This window comes from Pelodiscus sinensis, chromosome 19 (genome assembly GCF_052426305.1).
Source record: "Pelodiscus sinensis isolate ZL-2025 chromosome 19, ASM5242630v1, whole genome shotgun sequence".
NCBI lineage: Eukaryota > Metazoa > Chordata > Testudines > Trionychidae > Pelodiscus > Pelodiscus sinensis.
The window spans coordinates 29,369,884-29,395,106 of NC_143070.1; the positions used below are offsets into that span (position 1 = coordinate 29,369,884).

A 25,223-nucleotide genomic window follows, 5' to 3' on the forward strand; every position below is an offset into this window, starting at 1 on the left:
CAAGAGGAGGCTGGTTTGCTGCTTCACCCCATGGCCCAGCAATGAGCCCCCAAACCCCCCTTATGCTCTGAGAGCCAGGTTTGCCATGTGAATTGTGTGGGGACAGATAACATCAGGCCTGGGCACTGGGATTATTTACCAGTTTCCCTGGGGGCCCTGCTGTTTTCACAGCACAAATATCTTTCCCATCCCCCCTTAGTCGTCCCTTTCCCAAGCTGAGAAGAAGAAGTTCCATGAACTCCTGGGAGCTGCTGTTCCAAAGAAGAGGCATTTCCCGTGGAGAAGATGGCCAAGACCAATCCCCTACACAGAGCCCCAGAAAATACCAATGGACACTGGGCGCTTGTAAAGCTCCCTCTCGGGCAGCGCTACGGAATGGACCCGGCTGGGCATCGGGCTGACTAACGCCATCCACAAATGAGTCCCAGTGAGACTTCTCAGCCCAAGTGCAGAGACTGTGGAGTCTCCCGCTCCCAGCCCCGGGGCAGAGGGGCAGTGCCCTGAGGAGGCGGGTCCCGAGCAGCAGAGACCTTTGAAGGGAACGGAGACGTAAGGTCAGAAGGAAGGAGAACAAGTCACCTCTTCCCAGGTGAGATGTGGTGGGAAACTACCAGATCCGGTGCAAGCCGAGCTCAAAGGGCTGGTTCCTGCCTGGTGGCTCTTTGCAGGGCCGGGCTTGAGAAGCACCAAGGAGCCGTGTGTGGTCAGGAGAAAGGGTGCAGAAGGAACATGGATGAAGGAGCAGGAACAAAGCAAGCTGGGGGTGCTGGATGAGAAGAAAGCAAGGGGAATGGGGTGGCTGGGGTCTTGCATCAAAGGTGACAGCCACACTGCCCCGAAGGTGTACAGCCAGGGTGGGCCCTAGACTGTGTGGCTGCAAAGACCTGGTCTCAGGCAAGGCACCACTGAGAAGTCTCAGGGCTCCCCCCCCCCCCCATCTCAGCCTAACCTGCTGAGCTGTCTTCCACAAGCTCCTGAAAGCCAGCACACATGCTGCCAAACCCTGCACCAGGTGGCAGGCCCTGGAACTGCCTTGTGGGAACCCAGGGGAACTGCACTAAGAGAAGACCCTGTGTTTCTGCCTAGCTTTGAACCAGGGACCTTTTGCGTGTTAGGCAAATGTGATAACCACTACACCACAGAAACACACATAAAAATGTTTTCTGCTACTGCACTTAAACTTGGGCAAATATTCGGTTGCTAACCCTTTGGCCAACAGAGATTGCTGCGGGGCAAAGGAGTTCTCTGTTGTCTATTTTGTGCTCTCAGGAAGGGACCAAACTGAAGGAGGCAGGGCCCCCACCTGGGAACTCCAACCTAGACCCTGAGACCAAGGGGTTTACAAGCCTAATAATAAAATTTTGCTGCATTTCTTCGTCCCACAACCCTGCAGAACTTCAAAACCTACAGTCCCACAGGAGATGTGCATGTTAAAGCCTCCGCCCACTGAGCTGTAGCCTTCTGTGCCCAGGGAGCCAGACACTGCCTGGGTGGGAAGGCAGGAGGGAAATGGGGAATGGCCGAACTTTGTGAGGTAATGGTGTTATCTGGGACCGTACATAGACCGGTTTACAAGTGGGTCTGAGTAGGGCACCATGGCTTGGCAGGCTGAAGCTTTGTGTAATAAACAGGGTATCCTGGGTTCAATTTCTGGAGTTGCCTTGTTGCAGCCTTTGCTCACATTTTCCTACACCCTTCTGGGACATGGAAGAGGCCTCTCCGGTCACCCATGGAACTGCTGGTTCAGGAAAAGGCTGATTGGGGAGGAGTGTTGGGAAGAAAGAAACCACAGATGAGAAGCACGTGACACCCACATACCCTGACTCTCCATGGCCGCAGGAGCTGCAGAGGTTTCACCCTCAGGCTCCCTAGGTGCTGACACCCCCAGGGAATCACAAGGGTGTGTGGTGCTGGCTCTCCTGTCCCAGCAATTGCAGTCAGAGCCCTGCCTTGCCAGTGCCAGTCAAAGAAGCCTCTGCACCTGCTGCAGGCTTGTGGTTTCCTTCTTCCTAACACTCCTCCCACATCAGCCTTTTCCTGAACCACCAGTTTCATGGGTGGCCAGGGGAGGCCTCTTCTGTGTCCCAGAAGGACCTAGGAAAATGTGAGCAAAGGTTACAGCAAGGCACCACTGGGAGTTGAACCCAGGATCTCCTGTTTATGAGGCAGGTGCTTTAGCCAGCTAAGCCATGGTGCCCTCCTCCAAAGTCTCTTTAAAATGGCTCTTTATGTTTCCCGCCCTCCCTAGACAGGCAAATCCCCTCTTCAGGGTATTACAGGCTGGACTTTGCCTGCCTGACTTTTAGCCAGGGAACTCCTCCCGCACCTGCAGTTCATCCACCTCCCAGAGAGGCAGCAGTTCAGGAGAAGTGCCATGTGTGTGGGAGGTGTGGGGTGTTCAAGGGGGGGCATTTCCCTTCATGTGTAAAAACTATCACAGCCATGGGAGCTCACATACACCCAGGTGCACACGCTCAATATTGGTGCCCAGGACAAAACTTGCTCTGCTCCTGGAACAGGAACAGCGACTAGCAGTGAGGCCCCTCCCTGGCAGCACCGTGTCAGACGGTTTCTTCTTGGCCTGATACCTCCTGAATGCTGGGAGCAGCTGCCTGGCCCGAGGGGCTGCAGTTCCCTGGAGAGAGGGGCTGGGGCCGGTGGCTGCAGCAAAACCCTTCTGCTGTGTCTGTGGCTGAGCGGCACAAAGGAAAATAAAAGATCCCTTGGTGGATGGACGTGCCTGAGGAAAGAAGCTGAAAGCGCAATAGATACATAAAAGGGGACGAGGGACAGTTTGAGTCACACACACGGCAGGTGGCACAGCTCAGCCAGGGACCTTATCCACTCACAGAGCTTCACAGCTTCTCCACCCCCAAACCCACCAGGCAAACTGCCCCATGGGCCTCGCCCGCACCATGCTCAGGGCCTGGGGATTTTATGTCCATTTGCCAGATCAAATAACTAGCCCCCCCCCCCATGCTGCTCTGGAGTCTCTGCCTCTCCTCCTCCGCTTTGTCTCCAGACAGACCCTGCTCTGCTACAGCCGCCTCCCTCTGGCTGTCACTTCTAGACCAAGATGTGCCCCTTCATTCTGACTTTGAATACCTGGGCTTTTAGCACTCAGATTTGCACCTAACATCAGCATTTGGTAGTGAGGGGTCTGAACAGCTTCTGCAGAGAGGGAGACAGCCACTGGGGAGCATCCTTGCCAACTGTTTCAGTGAGCAGAGGAAGATAAACTCTTTGTCACTGAGAAAGAACTGTCACCTCAGGTGGGAGTTGGACCCACAATCCCTGGCTTAGGAGGCCAGTGTCTTGTCCATTAGGCCACTGGGGCACACAGAAAAAAACTGCTGGAGACAGAAATTCACCCTTCTAAATGTCCCTTCTTCAACTTTTAGCTCCTGATTAAGCCCCTTTGAAGAAGCCAGATACACAGGAAGGGCTGATCACACCCCTCTGAAAATCGGCTTTCCATGGCTATCTGTAGCTGGCTCCGAGTCATGGGCCCTGACATCTCGTCTCCCTCCCGAGAGCAGGGAAGTGTCTCCCACGGCTACAGCCTCCTGAGGCTCTATGGCCCTGTCTGTACAGCAGGGACAGCAACACTCACAGCCCCACAGGAGGGCCCCTGGCCTAGCAATGTGTCCCCCTGAGCAGCCTCTGATGTTCCCTGCATGAACCCCAGAACCAGCCCTGAGTGAGGGGGGCAGAGGGGCAGCAGCTCAAACACGCCAAGGGGCTGGCCAGGGGCAGGACGTGAGCCTGCAAGGCAGCAGTGACATCACAAGGAACTTTTTCAGCACCTCAGCTCATTGGCTGGGAGGCAGTGACCTCACAGAGGGACCATGGCAACAGCCAGGTGGGACAGGCTGCAGGGCTGGGGCATCTCAGAGACCCCCATGGCCTGGCTGCCTGGAATCTCCTTTGTGAGGTTTTCCCTTGAACTCACCTCTAAGGCAGCCTCAGACCAGAGCACCCAGGACTCCTCTGCATGACGGGTGAAAGGGCTTGCTGTGTGAATTCTGTGGGTCAGGTGACGTCAGGCCTGGGCACTGAGATTATTTGCCATTTTCCCTGGCCTGCTGTTACTTAGAGCTGTGATAGCCACGTGGTTAAGGTGGTGGACTTGAAACCCAATAGGGGCTCCCTGCGCAGGTTCAAATCCTGCTCACAGTGAGGCCTCTGTTTTGGCCACACGCCTTCCTAGGGCAACATGGTACCCAAACCCTGAGAAGAACATGCCTGTCCCATCAGAAGGGACACCTGCAGAAGGCAACAGAGGCTACAAAAGCAGGAGAGAACATGGATTGCAGGGTCCTGCCTAACAACAGGAAAACCAGTCTGGCTTTCAGCAGAGCCACCTCCCCATGGACACAGCCAGGGGACCAAGCAGCTCCAGTGGCCCCTCTGTCTCCCCAAAAGCCGGCCCTGGTTGGGTAGAAAGATGCTGGGCCCAGCGGCTTCCCTTCACCTGGCAGAGGCAGAAGTGATGGAGACAGGCCCAGGGGTGCGTGGGCTACAAAAGCCTCTTGTTCCCTTCTCAACTCCTAACAGTGCAAACATCAGGGAGAGTAGCTCAGTGATAGACTACAAATTATATGAGCGTTACTTCGAATCCAACTGACCATTCAATGGAAACATTTCTCTCTCCCATTCCATTATATTCTAGGTTTCTATTTTTTGGATTCTTTAAATGAATACGAATCCTTACTGCTGTCCTGTGCCAATGCCCATAAACCAGGCAAACCCGTCCCTCGGCTGGAGCCAGCTCAAACCCGCTGTGTGTCTGGTTTCTGTTTCCATCCATTCAACAAGGGTGGGATTTGGAAGCCCAATGGCAGGTCCTTGGTCTCCATGGGCTGTGCTGTACAGAAGAACAAGAACCACACCCAGCTGGGGAGGAATGGCCTAGTGTGTATTGCAATTGGTGGAGGAGGTGCCCAAATCTACCGGAGATGGGCAAGAGCCTGTTACAAACACACACTAAACACCGTTATCAGACTGCCCGGTGCACATTCCTACCTTCCTCTGTGCACACAACATACCTGGGGCTCTAATTACTGGCCACCTGCCTTTCACACAGATCATTGATCCTTGTGACTTTCAGGTACATTCATACGGCAGCTGTTTAAACATAATGTGCTTCTATTGCATGATCAGCACCAGAGTCTCCGGCTATGTCTACACTACGGATTTTCTCAGCAAAAAAGGTGCTAATGAGGGTCTCATTTGCATGAGTCATGATCTTATTTGCATATTTTCTGGCAAACTGATTTTGTGCTGGAGTTGCTGTGCAAAAACAAGCAGTGTGGAAGTTTTCTTTTTGTGCAAAACCCCCTTTTTCTGCAAGATCAGGATACCTCTTCTGGGGGGAGGGGCATAAGAATCTTGTGAAAAAAGGGGGTTTTGTGCAAATAAAATGTTCGCACTGCTTGTTTTTGCACAACAATCCCATTGGCAGAAAATATGCAAATGAGATTGTGACTCATGCAATTGAGTCCCTCATTAACATATTTTTTTTAAGGAGAAAACTTCTAGTGTAGATGTAGCTTCTGTGAGTCATCATTAGGCCATGTCTTCACTCAGATGGAGCTTGCTGCTGAAATCCATCTTCCAGAGCTTGATTTAGCAAGTCTAGCTAAGCCTCACTAAACCAAACCCCCAGGGAACCTCCTGCTCTTTGCTACTATCCTACTCCCACTGTGAGGGCACCACCAAGCTCCACTGAAGGTAAAACCAACTCCAGATACATGTTGAAGAATGGTGGGAAGAAAAGACCCATTGACCTGGCAACAAGGCACCACTGGGAATTGAACCCAGGATCTCCTGCTTACGAGGCAGGTGCTTTAGCCAACTAAGCCATGGTGCCCTCCTTGGAAGCAGCCCTAAAACTGTTCTACTTTATGGTGCCAGACACCCCCTTCCCATTCCAAAGTGCAGCCGTTCCCCATTCCCCTCCAGCTCTTGCCATGACTCAAGGTCTGCGCAGCCCAAGACATTAGATTGGCAGCTGGTACCCAAAACCTTTTTGTCAATTGTAGCACCAGGCCCCAAAGGGACAGACCCAAGGCAGCCGCATGGTCCTAAGGCCGGGCCTGCAGCCAGGGGGAGGGAGAAGAATCTCTCCTTTCAGCTGGAGTTGAATCAGCCACCTAAGGACACTTGCCAAGCACCCGCTACAGGCCTCTGCTCTGCCAGCTGAGCTATGGAAGGTGCCTGGGGCAGGCTGCTTTGCCCAGGTGGCCCTTGGCCGAGTGCCAGGGCAAGAGCCCCCGAAGGAGACGGCCTCGCAGGGGAGGGGCAGGAGAACCCAGCAGCACAGGGGTGTCACAGGCGCTTCACCCGCAGAAGGACCCTTGAGTGATCCAGGCAGAAACGCCGCATCTCGCTCCCTGCAGCTCCCCTTGCTGCCCTGGCAGGCGCTGCCCCTTCTCCCACTGGCCTGGGCCTGGCCTCCCTCCCCCGCCCGGCACCACAGAGAGCACCTTGGCGTGAGCCTGGGCAAGCTTAGGCCCTGGGCTCTGGGGCCAGCCCCCTTGTTGGTCAGAGCCCCCTATCCACAGTGCTACTCCAGGGGGCCTGGTTCCAGGGCCTCCTAATCCCAGGCCTCGGGGGCTGGAGGCCTTTGCCCTGGAGCCTCAGAGCTCCCCCAGTGCCACCTGTCAGGAGGGGGAATCTCCCGCAGGGCCGGTGCGATGTAGGAACCTCTCCCAGGGCAGTGCCCCCAGCCCAGTCCCTGCCCCTTGCAGGGGCAGGTAAGAGATACCCCCGCCCCTCCCCCAGAGAGCAGCCCCCCTGGGCTTTAGGAGGAGGATCTGGCCCAGGGCTGCTCCCAGCAGAGGTGGCTTCGATCCCAGCTTGGGTCCAGGGAAACTGCTGCCAGTTCCCAGCACGTGCGAGGTTGGGGGAGCGAGCAGGTCAGTGTTTGCAGATATTTACACTTATTTGCATAATGTGTATGCAGATATGCAGGGCTCGGCAATTAGGGCAATCTACCCGCCCATGGAGAGTAGATTTTAGCCCGGTGCGGTGCTCAGTGCAGTCTGTGCATGCGCAGTGATATGTAAATAAAATGTTACTGGTCTGGCAAAGGTTTGTGATTGGGTTTGTCTGTCCATGGTACAAACACAAAGGCTGGAAACACTGGCCTGATCCATGGGGGCTGGCCGAAAGCAAGGCAGGGAAAACACTGGGTGAAGGGGGGGAGGGATATTTTCCTTACCAGACCTCTGTCCCTCGGAATCCCTGGGGACGTTGGGTTTTGTCTCGTTTGGTTTCCCTTTTCCCTGCTTCCCTCCTCGCTGTGGGGAGGTGGCAGCTCTCGCCCTCACGGTGGGAAGCCCTGGTACAGGGGTGGGACGGGCAGATGCTCTGAGAGCGAGTCCCTGGGCTGTTTGGGGAGAGACCTTTCTCATGTGTGCTTTTCCTAGCACCACCAGGATGGCCAAGTGGTTAAAGTGTTGGACTTAAGCGCTAATAAGCATTTGTCTGTGTGGGTTCAAACCCCACTCCTGGTAACTTCCCTTCTTTGGCGAGACATTGGATCTGGATGCTGTTTTGTCCTGCTGTGAGGCACGGGACTGGACTTTGTCTCCGAAGGTCCCATGGGCTATATCTGCACTGGCAGGTTCTTGTGCAAGAGCACATCCATGCTGCTGTGCTTTTGTGCAAGAGCATCCATGGCAGTGTGGACGCTTTATTGTGCAACAAACCCCTGTCCTGAGCTCTTGTGCAAGAAGACTTACACCTGCTAGAAAAGAGAAGAGCTCTTGTGCAAGAAGCCCTTTCTTACTACACTTTACTATAAAACTTCTTGCACAAGAGCGAGTGGGCAGTGTGGCCCGTCTTGCGCAATAACCCACCAGTGTAGACACAGCCCACCAGTGCAGACACAGCCTTCCAGTTCTAGTCCCAGTTCTGATTGGCTGAGCAGGGGCCAGTCACAGGAAAGAGACTCAGGACTTTGTTGTTCTCCTTAAGTCCCAGCAAATGAGCCAGAACCAATCGACTGCTCAGGGAATTGTTCTGCTTCTTGCCAGTGCTTGTCGCTGAGCAGCTCCTGAGTCTCTCTGTGTCCCGGTGCTTCTAACCCACTGGCTGAGCCATCCCTAGGCTGGGCTGTGGGGCTGTATCTCACTGGAGGTCACGTTATTCTGATCAGTCAGGGTGTGAAACTCCAGACTGAGGGGGACTTTCAGCATCAGGCTTCTGGGTCCTGTTCTTCAATCCTCACGTCACTCAGCCACCCACCCCCAGCCTCTTCCAGCACAGCCTGCCCCACCCTCCCCCCACAGGGCCTCCACAGGGGCCTCTGTCCCAGGGAGAATGGGGAGCCCCTGCCCCGGGCACTCACTCACCCTGCTGCTGCTCCCACCAGAGCAGAGGATTCACCCGGTATCCCCGTTCTGTTCTGAAATTTGATTTGTCCTTTTCATATGTGTTCGGTTTTTTAATTGTATCCTTTGATATATATGGTTGTGACAATTTTCTTCCACGATTTGATCTGAGGAAGTGGGTCTGGCCCACGAAAGCTCATCATCTAATAAACCATCTTGTTAGTCTTTAAAGTGCTACATAGTCCTGTATTTTGTTGCAGCTTAAAAGTCCAACATGCTTTCCATTGCACCACAGAGCCTGATATCTCCACTCTCTGCTTTGCAGCTTGGCAATTGCTGGGGGGAAAGAAAGGGGAGCCAGGTCTGTCTCTTTTGGGAGGGCAGGTAGGAAGAGGGAGGGGGCCACTGAGCCCCTGACAGTGAAAATAAGGGATAAGAGCTGAGCCACAGTTGGAGAATGTGGGCATCAATCCCACTGCCTCTTGCATGCTAAGTAAGCGCTCTACCACTTGAGCTAATTCCCCTGCCGCTTTCACTGAGGCCTTCTTGGAGGCTCTTCCCTTCTCCACAGCGACGTCTGTCATCTAGGTCAGTTAGTCGTGGGAAAGGAGAAGGCTCCGAAAAGGCCTCAAGGGCAGATCTCAAGGAGACTCCCTGCAGCAAAGCCATGGGGGGGGGGGGGGGGCTCTGAGATGGCCCCTGCCCTGCAGCCTGTCCCACCTGGCCATTGTCATGGACTCTCAGGGTACGTCCAGACTACATGCCTCCGTCGACGGAGGCATGTAGATTAGCCAGATCGGCAGAGGGAAATGAAGCCGCGATTAAAATAATCGCGGCTTCATTTAAATTTAAATGGCTGCCCCGCTCTGCCGATCCGCTGTTTGTCGGCAGATCGGGGCAGTCTGGACGTTCCCCTGTCGCCAGAAAACCCTTTTGTCGACCGCCCCGTTATGCCTCATCCCACGAGGCATAACGGGGCGGTCGACAAAAGGGTTTTCTGGCGACAGGGGAACGTCCAGACTGCCCCGATCTGCCGACAAACAGCTGATCGGCAGAGCGGGGCAGCCATTTAAATTTAAATGAAGCCGCGATTATTTTAATTGCGGCTTCATTTCCCTCTGCCTATCTGGCTAATCTACATGCCTCCGTCGACGGAGGCATGTAGTCTGGACGTACCCTCTGTGAGGTCATCACCTCCCAACCTCCTTTAGCCAATAAGCTGAGGGGCTGCGAAAGGCCCTTGTGATGTCACTGCCACACCCACCCCTGCCCTCCAGGGCTAATGTCCTGCCCCAGGCAGCCCCTTTGCCTGGCTGAGCTGCTCCCAGGGGTGAAAGTGACACATTTCTTACAGGGAGTCCTGGGAGATGAAGCAGCTGGAGGGAGCCAGGAGAGCAGAGGCCAGCCTGAGAGCTGAGAGTCAGAGGTGCCCACTGCACTTTCCCACCACAGGTCCCATGGTGTAAGGGCAGCACTCAGGACTCTAAATCCTGCAATCTGAGTTCAAATTTCAGTGAGACCTACTAAGACTCAGCTGGTTGTTACAAGGTCCTGGTGCTTCAGCTTCCATGCCCTGAGGTTCAATAAAGAGAGTTTTGTTCCTCTTGCTGGGTGTCTGAGGCCACTGAAGCTCCATCTCCAGACTGAGCAGGCGGGCGGGAAGGGCCTGATGCCATCACAGCTGCAGGGCAGGTCACCCAACTGGCCCCTGAGCTCAGCCCGTGCTGGAGGCAGCCAGACAATGTGAGCAGGTCAGAGGGGAGATTGGGGGAAGGGTCCTGAGTCCTGGCTCCCAGCCACGCACCTTGGCAGAAAGACCAATGGCCCCTGCACGAAATGCATTGTGGGAATAAGAGTTGGGGCAGCAGGAAAGGGGCCGGCCCCTCAGCACCAGGGCACAGGCAGGAGAAGATGGGAGTGAATCCTGCTACCTCTGCCATGGCTTGGCCCAGGAGGGCTGGGGTCTAGCAGCTTTTCCCCCCAGCTTTGTGGGAGGCCAAGTAGGAAGGGGCCTCTGGAGGCTCATAGCCCCCTGGCCTGCTGTGTCTGTGGAAAGGGGGGAGAGGACACACACTTGTCACTGGGGAACAGGGCGCATAGATCCCACTCGTTCCTGCAGAAAATTAAACATTTTTCAGAGAACAGGCTCTCCTGTCCCTGGAGAGATGGAAATGGGGCCGTTCCTTGTGGGGAAAGAAGTGAGTGTGTCGGGAGTGGGGTTCGAGTTCAAACCTCTCCACAGACCAGAACCCCACATTAGGGGCAAGAAAGAGCCTTGAGTCAGGCAGTGGAGAACACTTGGCTCCTGTTATGCTGTGATGGGATATTAGGAAACTTTTCCCACACAGCCTGGCTAGTTCAGTTGGAAGCACATGAGACTCTTAATTTCAGGGTTGTGGGTTCAAGCCCCATGCTGGGCGGTGCCCTTCTTTAACTCACTTTCTCAACCTGCAAGCAATTGGCTTTCCGTTTCACCAGTGTTTTAGAAAGAAAAAGTCTAGCCCTGGGTCCAGCTTTAGTAGAACCAGAGAGAGAACCAACTGCAATTTCCATCTTCTGAGGAGAATTACAGGCGAAATGTGTTAGCTAAAGTAGCTCACTTGGGAGAGTGTTAAACTGAAGCTCTGAAGGTCCCTGGTTCAATCCCAGCCTTTGCCAGGTGTTAATAGGTAATCCTTTCTAAGGTTCCCCTTTATTTAATGATCATTTCACCCTTTTTGGCCACAGCTGGGCCTGACAAATCATGTTTGTGTGACTGGCCCCTGTTCCTCCCAGCCCTTCCTGAGAGTTGCTGCTTCCTTGGCTAATGCCCACCCAGCGCTGGCACAAGGGCTGTGGCTCAGGGTGAGGTGCTGATGGGGGCACATTTGACTAGTCTCATGTGAGCTCCTTGGAGCCAGCCAGCTGAGCAGGAGGAGAAACCCAGCAACCAGCTCAAGCAGGGTGGGAGGACAGAGACCCTCTTTCACCTGGGCACTGCAGGCAGCAAGAATTGGAGTCATCAGTGGAGTGGTGACAATGGGGGCAAGACACCGACATCTTCTCCTCCCCCTGAGGAAGGGGGCTGGGCCCGGCATCCGAGTCCCTTTCAGCCCCCAGGAGAAGGGAGCTGAGAGAGAGGGGAGGGAAGGAGGTGGCCAGAGCCTCCCCCCAGCAGGCTGGGTCTGTGGGAGCAGGGGGCCTGGACCTGCTTTCCTGCCTCCTTCTCACACTGGTCTCAGAGCGTCAGCAGCCGCCCGCTATCTGGTGGGTGGGGCCTTCGCTCAGCGTTTGGCAGCCAGAGGGCTCTGCATCCATACGTAGGCCTGGCCTGCCCCCCTCTTGCCCTGCCTCGGTTGCTCTGTGGCTTCTGAGCCTTCCCTTGGAGCTGTCAGCACCAGCCCCCCCGTGCTCAAGGTGCCCAGAGGAGGAAAGGGGATCTGGGCTCCAGTCTGAGGCTCTTCCTGCCTCCTGCTTTCCCCTGGTTCCTGCCTGGCCCTGGGCCTCTTTCCTGCCAGCCCCACGGGGGCCAGGGGAAAAGCAGGGGGGTGGGTACAAGGGCCACATTTGTGGGCATCAGGTGGCACCAAAAGAAACGCTCCCTGTCGGCCTGGCTGGAACATGGCGCCACATGAGCAATTTGTTGGCACCAACGTGCCCCCCTGGCCAGTCTGAGCAGGGAGCCAGGGACGGTCCCTGCAAACCTGGGGCCATTGGCCAAGGCTGCTGCTCTTGTGTCTGTGCTGGGACCCGCTCGGCCTCAGGAGTGCTAGAGATGTGGGGCAGCTCTGTCCTCCCAGCCTGGGGCTGCCTGTCTGGGCGACGCCCTCACACACACTGGCCCCTCCTTCCCCTCCTGGGACAGGGCTCCTGCTGTTCCTTGGCCAGTCAGCCTGGCCTGATGCGCATTCCCTTGAGCACCACGGGGGCAAGAGGCAGAGCCTGGCACCTGCTGGGACCAAACAAGAGGGCATCAGGGGCAGCAGCAAGAAACATGAAACCTCAGCATCCTGCAAGTCCAGGGTCCCAGCACATCCCAGCCACCCACTGAGCAGCAGACACCCAGCGTGAGGTAAGAAACGGTCTCATGAACCTAAGGGGAAGGAAAACAAAGCAGTGGGAGTGGGAGGGTTCTGCAGCCAAACAGTGGCAGGGCCCAATGAGATTTGAGCTCAGCTTGCAGGACTCCCCGGGGCTAAGGGCTGTTCCTTACCCCATGGGACCTGCACCAGCCACCACTCCCTCAGCTGGAGCACCAGCTCATGCCCACTGGGACCAGCTTTGCTTGTTTCCTTCCACCCAGAGCCCCCTTCTTCTCCTGGGCAGCAAGGAGCATCCCTGGGACACCCTGAGACAGACACAGGACTCTGCCTCCCCACAGCCAGACCCACCCCACAGGATTTGGCAGAACAAGGGGCAGCAGGGAGGGGAGACTCTCCTCAACCACTGAATCCCAGAGCTTGTGGTCTGCCTCCCTCAGCTTGGCTTCCATTCCTGCCTTGCTTCCTCCTTGGGCCAGCAGGAAGAGCTGACCCCATACCTAGCCTCCCAGGCACAGGTTGGGCAGCAGGAGTTGCGCTTTCCTGGTCACCAAGGGGAGCTGCAATGGAAGCAGACACTCTGTTTCCACCTGGCTGTGAACCAAGGACCTTTTGCATGTTAGGCAAACATCATACCCACTACACCACAGAAAGCTGTGAAAGTGCTTAAGCTTGGCTAACTATTCTGTTACTAGCTCTTTTTCCAGCACCATGATGGGGAGGGGAAAGCAACTTTTCATGAAAAATTGCTGTGAGCTCTGAGTCTGGCAATTAACCCGTATAATTAGTATAAACAATTAGTAACACACATACTAAATGGAAACAAATCTGCCTACAACAAGTCACAGTCGGAGAGATCTCTGAAAACATCCACTCCATGTAGAGCCACAAATGGGATATTAGAAATTATTTTAAAAGGCCTTGACAATAAGACAGTGACTATCATATTACATCTCTGTAAATCCATGCTGTGCCCACAACTTGAGCACTGACTGGAAATGTGGTTGCCTTACCCTCCCCCCCCCCCCCCCCAAATCCATACCTTGGCATTGGAAACTTCAGAAAAGCACAACAAAAATGATGAAAGGTTTGGATCAGCTGCCACATGAAGAGAGATTGGGACTTTTCATCTTAGAAAGATGGAGACAGAGTGGAAATAAAATAGAGGTCTATACATCATGGCTGTTTTGAGATTGTAAATAAGCAAAGGTATTTTTCTTGTTCCCATAATAGAAGAACTAAGGATGCGCCATGATATTAGCAGGTTGAAAACAAACAAAAGGAAGTATTTCTTCACACAACGCACAGTCAACCTGTGGAACTCCTTGCCAGAGGATGTTGTGAAGACCAGGACTGTAAGGGCATGTGTATGCTTGGAAACTATATTGAAATTGCTTAAATCAACATAATAACTTCCAGTCTAAGAAAATAGAAATAGTGTGTCCTCAGTATGGGGAAGCCTCAGATTTAGTCCGAGGCAGGCTCTGTTACTGTTCATTTCTGGGGGCATGGAATTAAAAACAGAGACGCAAGGCTGGGAGCAGCTGAAGCCAAGAGCCCTGTTCTACTGTGTCAACAATCTCTGAGGTGACATGAAATCCCCTCTCCCACTTCTAACCCTGAAATATCATCAACTTTATTATGTCGTTCCCGGCCTCTTGATACAGCCTTTGAACTCTGACTGCAGATATTGGCCTGCCAGAGATGGAGAGATGCCAAAAGAGACTAAGCCGCATTGACTAAGGCTTCTGCCAAAGCCCGGGATTGAACCAAGGACCTTTAGATCTTCAGTCTAACGCTCTCCCAACTGAGCTACTTTGGCACCTGCTGCAAGCTTTCTGAGGCCCATGTTTCTCTCAGGCATATTTTTCTCTCAGCAGAATACAAGCGAGATGCTGCTGCCAGTGGACCTGCAAGGCAAGTTGAGTTTTGCCTGCCCCCCTCAGCCCGACTTGCACTTGGGCCCATTCCTGCCTTTCTTCCCGGGGTGTCCCAGTGGCTGAAAGGGACTGTGGCTGCCAATGCAGGGAAGAAGATGGGCGGGGGGCCGTGTTCCCTCTGAGATTTTCCATCCATGGGTGGAGTGAGTTTCATAATGTGCGCCACTAGTGAGGTCGTTTGCACTTGTGCGGATGTGGGCTACTGTGGTACCCGCCAGTTACTCACAAACAGCTTAGCTAAATATAGCTTGATAATTGTATAGAAGAAAAAATACTGAAACAAGGGATGTCATTCCTGGCCACTTGGTACAGCCTTCGAACTCTGACTGCAGGACTAGGTCTACACTCAGAGGTTCTTGCGCAAGAAATCCTGAAACCGGCCCCTTCTCCTGTCACTGGAGAGATGGAAATGGGGCCGTTCCTTGTGGGGAAAAAAGTGGGTGTGTCAGGAGGGGAATTTGAGCTCAAACCTCCCCACAGATCATAACCCCCCACTGGAGGCAAGAAAGAGCCAAGTCAGGAAGTTGAGAGCACTTGGCTCCTGCTACCCTGTCATAGGGGCATGAAAAGACTTGGTGTAGCCAGTCTGGGTAGCTCAGTTAACAAAACAACATAAAGCTCTTAATCTCAGGATCATGGATTCAAGCCCCATGCTGGGTGACGCCCTTCTTTAACTCACATTCTCAGTCCACAAACAATTTACTCTCAGTTTTCACCAGGGTTTTAGAAAGAAAAAGTCTAGTCCTGGGGTCCAGCTCCAGTAGAACCAGATAGAGAACAAACTGCAATTTCCATCTTCTGAGGAGAAGGGAAGAGGATTTTCTTCTCCTCAGTTCTAGCCACATCAGCCCACAGAGGAGAAAAAATAACCCTCCCCCCGCTGATTGTCCCCCATCAGCTTCTGTAGCTTCACCTCCTGCCACAGCAGCTCCAGCTTTGAGCTACAAATCTCAAGGGGCTGGTGAGGAAATGAGGAGCTGGCAGCTCGGGTTAGTGGCGTCCCTGAGAACAAGAGGTGGAGTGTTCACAAGGTGCATTCCCCTCCCCCACAGAGCAGGGTGTTAGAAAGAGCCAGGAACAGAACAGTCAGACAAGTTCCATTATCACTAAAGTGTGTTTCTGTGGTGTAGGGGTTATCACATTTGCCTAACACGCAAAAGGTCCGTGGTTCAAAGTCAGGCAGAAACACAGGGTCTGCTCTTATTGCTGCTCCCCTGAGTGCCCAGGTATGTGCAGCTGCTGCTGACCAGTCTGTGCCTGGGATGAGCCCAACTCCCACGTGACAGAGTGGGGTGACATCAGCTGAAAATGCTCCTTGGTGCCAGCCTGGGGAAGGGAGATGAGTCAGGCCAGGCAGCTGCTGGAGGCTTGTGGCTTGGCCTCCCCTGCCCTGGAAGGCTGGTGCATTGGGCCGGCTCTGCCTGCTGCCTCCCTTGTGTGACTTGCCCAGTGTAACAGGCCAAATGTCAGAAAAGCCTCTTCCAAAAAAAGCAGCAGAAAAAGCTGCAGAAATTAGGTTTTGAAATTTGCGTAGCTTTTTCCAGAAGAGCAGTGTAGGGCAGACACAGCCTGAGTGTTGCTCAGCACTAGTAGAGACAGGGAGGGACAAAACAGTCTAACGGCACCTGCAGCCTTTCAGAACAACCCCCAGCCCCAACCCCAAGAACCAGCCCTTCCCTCCGCCCTCACTGGGGTCTGCTGGGAACTGTCCGGACTCATTCCACCCCGGTGTCAGCCTAAGGATTGGCTGGTCCGTAAAAGGTGCCCTGGAAATGAGAAAGCAGCTAAAGTGACACTCATGGAACTTGAACCTACAGTCTTCAAATGTCTTGCTGGGTTCACATTAACTATTGCAGCTTAAAAGTCCAACATGTTTTCTATTGCACCACAGAGAGTGCTGAACTCGATATCTCCACTCTCTAGAGCAGGGGGCTGGACTTGATGGACTTCTGAGGTCTCTTCCAGCTCTACGGTTCTATGACTCTCTGCTTTGCAGCATGGCAATTGCTGGGGGAAAGGAAAGGGGAGCCAGGTCTGTCTGCTTTGGGAGAGCAGGTAGGAAGAGGGAGGGGGCCACTGAGCCCCGACAATGAAAATAAGGGATGAGCACTGAGCTGCAGTTGGAGAACGTGGGCTTTGAGTGCTCACTTCACATGTGAGAGGCAGTGGGATCGATACCTGCATTCTCCAGTGGTAAAGATTTGCTCTTTCTTTTCCACAGGCAGAGCCAGCCAGGGGCTGTTTCCAAGGGCTCCTTCTCTTCCCATAAGGCAATGGGTTGGTTTCTGCAGTGCGGGGGGTTTCCTGTTTGCCTCACAGGGAGCAGTTCCCTGGCTAAAAGTCAGGCAGGCAAAGTCCAGCCTGTAACACCCAGAAGAGGGGATTCGCCTGCCTGGGGAGGGCAGGAACAGACCAGCACTTGGGAGCTTGGCTGCCAGCTGCTTAGCACATCTGGACACAGAAGAATCCCAAGACTTGGTTCTGCCAGGCTCCAGTTTCCCCTCTTCTGTTTCTTTTCAGCTCCCTGCAAACTGCCTCCCAGCTGTGGGTGAGGTTGAGTGTGAGTGAAACCAGCTGCGCTTTGGATGTTTTTGTTAATTGTCTAAAAAGCCTCATGCACCTCTTCTGCCTGGGGAGGTGTCTGGAATAGACGCCTAGTGTGACATCACCCTGGGGTTTTACCCCTTTAACCTCACCCAGAGACTCCTGACAAGTCCACTCCTGTGTCTATCTCCACCTCAGGCCAAGTGTTCGCATGTTTCATATCTAAGGAAACTCCTCCTCCCTTTTCCCTGCCAATCCTTCCCTAGCAAGCTGTACCCTTCTGTGCCAATATTCCAGTCGTGTATTATCCCACCAAGTCCCTGTGATACCAACTTCCTGCTTATTACCCATAGTCCTGTGTGTCTATACGAGCATCTAAGACACAGATTAGATTTTGCTTCCCAGTGGTCCCACGTCCCTCCTTTATCTCTGCTGTTACAACCCCTGCTCTCTCCCATTTCTGGCCCATCTCCCAAGTGTCCATGTTGTTCACTTTCCTGTGGGCTTTGGGCACCTGCCCCCATCAAACCTAGTTTAAAGCCTCCTCACTAGGTTAGCCAGTCGGCACCCAAATACTCTTCCCTTCCTCAACAGGTGAACCCCGTCCCTGCTGAGCAGCCCTTCCTGCAACAGCATCCCATGAGCAAGGAAGCCAAAGCCCCCTGCCCACTGAGCTGTAGCTTTCTGTGCCCAGGGGGCCAGACACCGCCTGGGCTCGATGGCTGGAGGGAAGTGGGGAACGGCTGCACTTTGGAAGTCAAAAGTGTTGTGTGGAAACATAAAGAGCCATTTTAAAGAGACTTTGGAGGAGGGCACCATGGCTTAGTTGGCTAAAGCACCTGCCTCATAAACAGGAAATCCTGGGTTCAAGTCCCAGTGGTGCCTTTTCTAGGACACAGAAGAGGCCTCCCCTGGCCACCCATGGAACTGCTGGTTCAGGAAAAGGCTGATTGGGGAGGAACATTGGAAAGAAGGAAACCACAAGCCTGGAGCAGGTGCAGAGGCTGCTGGCACTGGCAGGCAGGGCTCTGACTGCACTTGCAGAGACAGGAAAGCCAGGCCCACACATCCTTATGATTTCCTCAGGGGCATGAGGGTGCAACCTCTGCAGCCATGGAGAGTCAGGGTCTGTGGGCATGAGGAGCTTTTCAAGAGAGGGGGGGTGAAACCTCTTGGGGCTTGTGGTTTCCTTCTTCTCCCCAATCAGCCTTTTCCTGAACCAGCAGTTCCATGGGTGGCCAGGGGAGGCCTCTTCTGTGTCCCAGAAGGGCATCAGTAAATGTGAGCCAAGGCTGTTTATTAGGCAAGTGCTTTAGCCAGCTAAGCCACGGTGCCCTTCTCAGACCCACCTCTAAACTGTTCAACTGTGTGGTCTCAGACAACACCATTGTCTCACAAATTTTGGCCATTCCCCATTTCCCTCCTGCCTTCTCACCCTGGTGGTGTCTGGCTCCCTGGGCACAGAAGGCTACAGCTCAGTGGGCTCTAACATGCACATCTCCCCCATCACCTGGGGCTGTAAAGTTACCTTTGAGGTTCTGCAGGTTTGGGGGAGGGCGAAATGCAGCAAACTTTGATTCTCTGGCTTGTAAACCCCTTGGTCTCAGGGTTTAGGTTGGAGTCCCCAGGTGGGGGCTCGGCCTCCTTCAGTTTGGTCCCTTCTTGAGGGTACAAAATAGACAACAGAGAATTCCTTTGCCCTGCAGCAATCTCTGTTGGCCAAAGGGTTAGCAACCGAATATTTGCCCAAGCTTAAGTGCAGTAGCAGAAAACATTTTTATGGGTGTTTCTGTGGTGTAGTGGTTATCACGTTTGCTTAACACGCAAAAGGTCCCTGGTTCAGAAACACAGGGTCTTCTCTTATTGCAGTTCCCCTTGGAGCCCACAAGGCAGGAGCATATGGGAGACAGCTCAGAAGCTTAGGCTGAGATTGGAGGAGGCAGGGCTGGGGCTGAGACTTCTCAGTGGTGCCTTGCCTGGGACCAGGTGGTTGCTGCCACACAGTCCAGGGCCCACCCAGGAAGTGCCATGACTGTGGCTGTTCACCTTCGGGGCAGTGTGGTTGTTGCCTTTGCTGTAAGGGGACACAACGACACATAACATCATACCCAGACCCCAGGCACCCTGTTCCCCTCACTTTCTTCCCACCCAGCACCCCCAGCTTCCTTTGACACCCTCCCTTCTTCCTGCTCCCCCATCCTGCTCCTGCATCCACCTTCCCTCTGCACCCTTTCTCCTGGCCACACATGGCTCCTTGGCCCTTCTCAAGCCAGGCCCTGCAAGGAGCCACCAGGGCAGGAACCAGCCCTTGGAGCTCGGCTTGCACCGGATCTGGTAGTTTCCTACCACATCTCACCTGGGAAGAGGTGACTTGTTCTCCTTTCTTCTGACCTTACGTCTCCGTTCCCTTTAAAGGTCTCTGCTGCTCGGGACCCGCCTCCTCAGGGCACTGCCCTGGGCTGGGAGCGGGAGACTCCACAGTCTCTGCACTTGGGCTGAGAAGTTTCACTGGGACTCATCTGTTGATGGCGTTAGTCAGCCCGATGGCCAGCCGGATCCATTCCGTAGCGCTGCCCGAGAGGGAGCTTTACAAGTGCCCAGTGTCCATTGGTATTTTCTGGGGTTCTGTGTAGGTCTTGGCCATCTTTTCCACGGGAAATGCCTCTTCTTTGGAACAGCAGCTCCCAGGAGTTCATGGAACTTCTTCTTCTCAGCTTGGGAAAGGGACGACTCAGGGGTGATGGGAAAGATATTTGTGCTGTGAAAACAGCAGGGCCCCCAGGGAAACTGGTAAATAATCCCAGTGCCCAGGCCTGATGTTACCTGCCCCCACCCAATTCACATGACTAACCTGGCTTCCAGAGCACAGGGGGAGTCTGTGGGCTCATTGCTGGGCCGTGGGGTGAAGCAGGAAACCAGCCTCCTCCTGTGGGGCCTGTGAGTGTTGCTGAATCTGGGCCCCTGCACCTGGGGAATGGCAAACAAAAGGTCTGGGGGCCACACAGAGACCCCACTGGGCTGAGCAGGAAGTGGCTGGGACTTTGCTTTGTCTTTGCCTGTGGGCTTGGCTGTCTGCAGCCTGGAAACCTCCTGGCTCCTCAGACCACTGGTCTGGATGGTGTGTTACAGACGTCAGAATAATGGAATTGCTGTGTAGACGCTCCCATTGTTATTGCAGTATAATGGCCGTTATGCCCAAGGAACGCTGCTGTGTAGATGCAGCCTAAGAGAAATGCTTTCATGAGCATGTGGGAGGAGCAAGGGCTCCTACAATGTCAGGAGAAATGGGGAAATGAGGTCACCTCTCTAGACATAAAAGAGATGATTTAAGAAACGAGGATGTGTCAGGAGTGGGATTTGAACCCACGCCTCCATTTGGAGACCAGAACACCCAATTAAGGGAAAGACAGGTCCTTGAGTCTGGCGCCTTAGACCACTCGGCCATCCTGACACACATGCAGATGTTTCCAATGGCAGTTTTCTTACATGTGAGAGTTGCTCGGGGAGGCGGCGGGAGCACCTCTCTTTCCCCATCTAACAGCCGCTCTACAGCCCAGCTGGGTTTATCCCCACTCACCCTCATCTACTGTTGTGAGGTGTTTTGCAGGGAGCTGACAAGAAAGAGAAGAGGAGAAAACTCTGGCCGGCAGAACTGAGGCTTGGGATTCTCCTGTGCCAGGGTGTCTGTGTCAGTGCCTGGGGATCCTGAGCTGGGTGTCTCCTGGGCTTGTTGGCTCCAGACCAGGGGTGTCTCTTCTGCAGGGCGATGCTTGTTCCCGGGGCTAACGCTTATCTCTGGGACACACTTTGTGCAGGGACCGTTGGTCTTTGTGCCACAGTACGTGTCTGGGACGTGGGAGTGTGAAACCTGCCTCAAATAGACACGTATCCGCCCCCCGCACTGTTCTGCTTGAGACCCCGGAGCCCTGGCTTTGACTGGTGCCTGGCACGTGGGGAATTAGATCTAGGGGGAGATTTCTAGAGCCCCACAACAGCTGCTGCTCGCATGAAGATGTGCACATCTGTCTGGGGTTACTGGGCACCCGGCCTGCTTCCTGTCCCTGCCAACCTGGGCAAAGCGGCATCACTGGCTCAGGGGTTCCTCTCCTCAGTGCACTGCAGAGAAAGCTCTTGTGTGTTAAAGGGCCTCAGGGAGCCCAGAGCAGAGGGAGCTGGGAATCTAGTCCCATTGATCCCCTCAACACACACCCACAGTCCCAGCCCCAAGCCCCCCCACATCCCTAATCCTGTGCCCTGATTCCCACATCCTCACCCCTGCCCTGAGCCCCACCCCACACTGACACGCTCCCCAAGTACCTACCTTGAGCCTCCCACACTCCACTCCACACTTTAATTTCTTACAGGTACTGTCCTATCACAACCCCTCCCCCAACTTCCTGCCTTGAGCCTTCCCCTGCCCAAGGGGTGGTGCCCAATAGAACAGTCCCTGTAAGAAATGTGTCACTTTCACCCCTGGGAGCAGCTCAGCCATGCAAAGGGGCTGCCTGGGGCAGGACATTAGCCCTGGCGGGCAGGGGTGGGTGTGTCAGTGACATCACAAGGGCCTTTCGCAGCCCCTCATCTTATTGGCTAACGGAGGTTGAGAGCCTGTGTGGGGGCAGGGAAGTAGCTGCCTGAGAAATGTGCTGGGCTGAGAGGCGGGAGTGAGCCAGGTAAGTCTCCCAGCCAGAGCCTGCCTCTGGCACCCCAGCCCCTCCCTTCCCTCAACCCACTGGTACCCCATGTAAACCAAACCCTCTGCCCCCATCCTGAACCCTCACCCCTCCCAGATCCTGCACCCCAATCCTCTGCCCCAGGTCACAACCCAACCTCCTGCAACTGTTCCTGCACCCCAGTCCTCTGCCCCAAGCTCCTGTCTGCACCAACCTGCATCCCAGACCCCCTCCTCCTCCATTAATAGCATGGAAAAGTGCAGCCCTGGGAGTGGTTCCCCATCAAAAGTCATTGCCCAGGCCAGCCCTAACCTGTGCAGCAACCCAGCCCCCCCCCCCCCCCCCAACTGCTTAATGAGCCCTGCCCTGCCAGGGGCTCAGGACTCTGCCCATGGAGCTGACATGTCTTCTCCAGAGCCCTTAGGCTGGCACCGGGGAGGACTGAGTCCAGACAGTGCCCAGCAGAGTCCAGCGAGGGCAGAGGAAAGAGCTGGGATGTGCTGGTGGGGCCAGGGGCTGTTCTGAAAGGCTGCAGGCGCCGTTAGACCCTTTTGTTCTTCCCTGTCTCACCCCAGCGCTGAGCAACACTCAGTGTCGGTCTGAGCATCCGTCCTGCTCTGGGACGTGTCTCTGTGGCTCTCACGGTGAGGCGCCTCCCTGGCAGCACTGAGCAGTGAGAGCTGAGTGAACGGGGAGAGGCAGGACCAGGGGGAGAAGGCTCCATGACTGTGTCAGCGGGAGGCTCTGCCCTGGCCAGTGGGGAATCGTTGCCTCTCCGAGGGGCCCAGGCCTGGTGGGTCATTTCCCCAGGTTACTGAGTGGGGGCTGGAGCCAGTTCTGTGTTGTCTCCTTCAACAACCAAATTGAACCAATGGATCTTGTGCCCACCTGACACTGCGCTGGGCTAGTGCTGTGTGTGCCACAGAGCTTCCTGCAGGGCTGCCCACATGGGAGAGGGGAGGGGCAGTTTGAGTCACCAGCTCTGCCCCTTCTGAAGGGCTTGTGAAAATGGCAGGTGCTGTCTTGGCAGTGAGGGAGAGGTGGGAAAGGGGCCCTAAGAGAACCTCTTGGGTCACAGCTGCTGTAACAATGAGGTAAGATGAATGACTTAGCAGATGTCAAGTGAAAAGTGAGGCTGGTTTCTCTGACTGGGGATTGGACCCAGGCCTCAGCAGTGAAAGTGCTGAATCCTAACCACTAGACCATCAGGGACACCTGCACATGGGGTCTTTCCTTACCTTCACTAGCCTTTCACAGGCCACTTTCTCTCCCCTTCAGGACACGGGTCCATTTTCCATTGTCCAGAGGGGACAAGAACAGAAACCAAACAGAACAGCAGAACAGCCAGACTGGGCCATGCCAGTTGCCCAACTAGCCCAGGATCCTGACTCACAACAGCAGCCGATTTCATTGCCCAGTGGGAATCCTCAGAACAGACAATTAAGTGATGCCTCCTGTCGCCCATTCCTAGCTTCTAGAATACACCAGCTAGGGACACCTGCCCTGACCATCCTGGTAAAATGCCATTGATTGACCTTTCCTGCATTAAATTATCCAGTTCTGTTTTGGACTTTCTTGTAGATTTCACCTTCCCAACATCCTCTGGCAAGGAGTTCCACTGGGCGCAAAAATGCTCCCTTTTGATTCACTTTTAATTTGGTTACTTACCAGTTTCATTCTGTCACCCAGGATCTTGAGTAGGAGAATAAAAATTCTTATTTGCTTTCTTCACCCCTGTCATCATTACATAAAACTCTGTCCCATCGCACCTTAGTCGTCCCTTTCCCAAGCTGAGAAGAAGAAGTTCCATGAACTTCTTCCTTCAAAGTAGGAATAAGAGATCCTCCGGAATAGGACTTTATTCTAGAGGATCGGGCCAGTCTAGACGCTTTTTTCCGGCTTTTCCCCAAACCGGAAAAAAAGCGGCGGCCATGTTTATTTAAATCCCGTGGGGGATATTTAAATCCCCTGTGGATTTCCCTATTCCCGCTTTCCGAAGAAGGGGCCAGTGTAGACGTAGCCCTAGTGTTTTCCCTGCCTTGCATTTGGCCACCCCCCATGGATCAGGCCAGTGATTGCTAACCTTTTTTTAATACCATGGACAGCCAAACCCATTCACAAACTTTTGCCAGACTGGTAACATATTTACATGTCTGCATATACATTATGCAAATAACAAATATGCAAATATGGAAATAAACCATTACCAGTCCCTACAGATCAGTGTTTGCAGATATCTACACTTAAAAAAATTCACAGAAGAAATTCCCCTCAGGCTTCTGGAGGGGGCAGCTCTTCCCCCGGGGGACTGGAGCCTGCAGAGGGAGGGGCGCAGGGAGAGGCACCCACAGAGGCAGGGGGCATTTGGGACACCCTGGTTATAAACTTCAGAAATGTTGTTGGGGCAGAGAAGTTGGTGCCCTCAAGTGCCACCACCAGTCACCTCTGCCCCCCCTCCTGCCCCACGGGGGTGGGGGAGTTGCCGTTGTATCTTTCCCCATCTCCTTCTGTACAAGCCCTGCCCTGTGTCTCCCCTTCCCCAGCCAGGCTGCTCTTGCTCCCCCAGTCTCCTCCCAACCTCCCCTGCCCCCTTTCCCTTCCTGTGACCCCCCCTAGTTTCCCTCCATTGCACCCTTGCTCCCAGCCACCCACTGACTGGCATGATCCCCCCAACCTCCCTTCAGCACCTCCTGCCTCCACTTCCTGCCCCACCTCACACGTCCCTGTTCCCCTTCACCTCTCTTATCTGCCCCCACCCCACTTGATCCCCCTCCCCACCCTGTCTGGGGTGGCTCCCCCTGCCCTGCATGAGCTGGTAGCAGCTTCCCTGGCCCCAGGCTGGGATCACAGCCCCCTCTGCTGAGAGCAGCCCTGGGCCAGATACCCCCACTGCCACCATGGGGGGGTCTGCTCTCTGGGAAGGGAAAGGGGGGTCTCTCCTACCTGCCCCCCTGAGCGCTGCCCACCCTGGCAAATGCCTTGCTGTAACCCTGGTCACATTTACTTATTCCCTTCTGGGACACAGGAGAGGCCTCCCCTGGCCACCCATGGAACTGCTGGTTCAGGAAAAGGCAGATTGGGGAGGAGCCTTGGGAAGAAGGAACCCACAAGCCTGGAGCAGGTGCAGAGGCTGCTGTGACTGGCACTGGCAAGGCAGGGCTCTGACTGCAATTGCTGGGACAGGAGAGCAAACACCACACACCCTCATGCTGGCACTGTGGAGTTGCCTTTGAGGTTCTGCAGGGTTGTGGGAGGGAGAAATGGAGCAAATTTTGATTATCTGGCTTGTAAACCCCTTGGCCTCAGGGTTTAGGTTGGACTCTCCCACTCCCAGGAAGTGGCTGGCACTTTGCTTTGTCTTTGCCTGTGGGCTTGTCTGTCTGCAGCCTGGAAACCTCCTGGCTCCTCAGACCACGGGTCTGGATGGAGCCTTACAGATGTCGGAATAATGGAATTGCTGTGTAGACGCTCCCATTGTTATTGCAGAGTAATGGCCGTTATGCCCAAGTAACACTGCTGTGTAGATGCAGCCTAAGAGAAATGCTGAGGAAGGGCTCCTACAACGTCAGGGGAGATGGGGAAATGAGGTCACCTCTCTAAATATAAAACAGAGGATGTACCAGGAGTGGGATTGGAACCCACACCTCCATTTGGAGACCAGAACACCCAACTTAGGAAAAGACAGGTCCTTGAGTCTGGCACCTTAGA

At 54.4% G+C, this 25,223-nt stretch overlaps 7 non-coding genes across 7 annotated transcripts; 1 reads left to right on the plus strand and 6 right to left on the minus strand.

Moving 5' to 3' along the window:
* Positions 1–1,073: 1,073 nt before the first annotated feature.
* TRNAV-AAC (transfer RNA valine (anticodon AAC)) lies at positions 1,074–1,146 on the minus strand. Its single transcript has one exon. It is a non-coding gene; the product is annotated as a tRNA-Val (tRNA).
* Positions 1,147–2,123: 977 nt separating this feature from the next.
* TRNAM-CAU (transfer RNA methionine (anticodon CAU)) lies at positions 2,124–2,197 on the minus strand. Its single transcript has one exon. It is a non-coding gene; the product is annotated as a tRNA-Met (tRNA).
* Positions 2,198–5,798: 3,601 nt separating this feature from the next.
* Positions 5,799–5,872, minus strand: TRNAT-CGU (transfer RNA threonine (anticodon CGU)). Its single transcript has one exon. It is a non-coding gene; the product is annotated as a tRNA-Thr (tRNA).
* Positions 5,873–14,107: 8,235 nt separating this feature from the next.
* On the minus strand, positions 14,108–14,180 carry TRNAF-GAA (transfer RNA phenylalanine (anticodon GAA)). Its single transcript has one exon. It is a non-coding gene; the product is annotated as a tRNA-Phe (tRNA).
* Positions 14,181–17,653: 3,473 nt separating this feature from the next.
* On the plus strand, positions 17,654–17,727 carry TRNAM-CAU (transfer RNA methionine (anticodon CAU)). The gene has a single exon. It is a non-coding gene; the product is annotated as a tRNA-Met (tRNA).
* Positions 17,728–20,184: 2,457 nt separating this feature from the next.
* On the minus strand, positions 20,185–20,293 carry TRNAL-UAA (transfer RNA leucine (anticodon UAA)). The gene is made up of 2 exons: positions 20,256–20,293; positions 20,185–20,230 (listed from the first exon to the last, which is right to left on the minus strand). It is a non-coding gene; the product is annotated as a tRNA-Leu (tRNA).
* Positions 20,294–22,655: 2,362 nt separating this feature from the next.
* On the minus strand, positions 22,656–22,727 carry TRNAE-UUC (transfer RNA glutamic acid (anticodon UUC)). The gene has a single exon. It is a non-coding gene; the product is annotated as a tRNA-Glu (tRNA).
* Between the last annotated feature and the right edge of the window lie 2,496 nt (positions 22,728–25,223).